We start from the raw sequence: 920 nt of genomic DNA on the forward strand, positions 1-920 counted from the left end.
ACACACTCAGAAACATTCATGCAAAGCAAACACACAAGCACTCACTTGACACACTCAGAAACATTCATGTAAAGCAAACACAAAACCACTCATTCAACACACTCAGAAGCATTCATGCAAAGCAAACGACAAACTCACTAACACTCGAACATCTTGCAAAGCAAACAGACAAACATCATCACACATCAGAACATCAGCAAAGCAAAACAACATCATTCAACACTCAGAAGCATTCTTTGCAAACAAACAGACAAGACATCATCAACACTCAGAAGCATTCATGCAAAGCAAACAACCAAACACTCACTCGACACGACTCAGAAGCATTCATGCAACAGCAAATACAACAAACATCATGTACAACACTCAAAGCATTCATGCAAAGCAAACATGCAAACTCAAACACTCTAGAGCATTCATGCAAAGCAACACACAAAGACTCCTCAACACACTCAGAACATTCATGCAAAGCAAAACAACAACTACACGTCAACTCTCAACATAAACATCGAAGCATCATGCCAAAACAAACATCAAACACTCACTAAACACTCAGAAGCATTATTCAAGCAAAGACACAAACACTCACTCAACACACTCAGAAGCATTCCAGCAAAGCAACACACAAGCACCTCATCAACACTCAGAAGCCATTCATGCAAACACAAAACATACAAAGCACAGAGCACCACCACACAAAGCATTCATGAAAAGCAAACATCAACACTCATTCAACACTCTAGAAGCATTCATTGCAAACAAACAACAAGCACTCAACAACACACTCAAAGCATTCATTCAAATGCAAAAGACAAACACTCACTGCAACACACTCAGAAGCATTCATTGCAAAGCAACAGACAAACACTCACTGAAACACTCAGAAGCATTCATGCAAAGCAAAACAGACAAACTCATCG

The sequence above is a fragment of the Penaeus chinensis genome, chromosome 11, assembly GCF_019202785.1.
Source record: "Penaeus chinensis breed Huanghai No. 1 chromosome 11, ASM1920278v2, whole genome shotgun sequence".
NCBI lineage: Eukaryota > Metazoa > Arthropoda > Malacostraca > Decapoda > Penaeidae > Penaeus > Penaeus chinensis.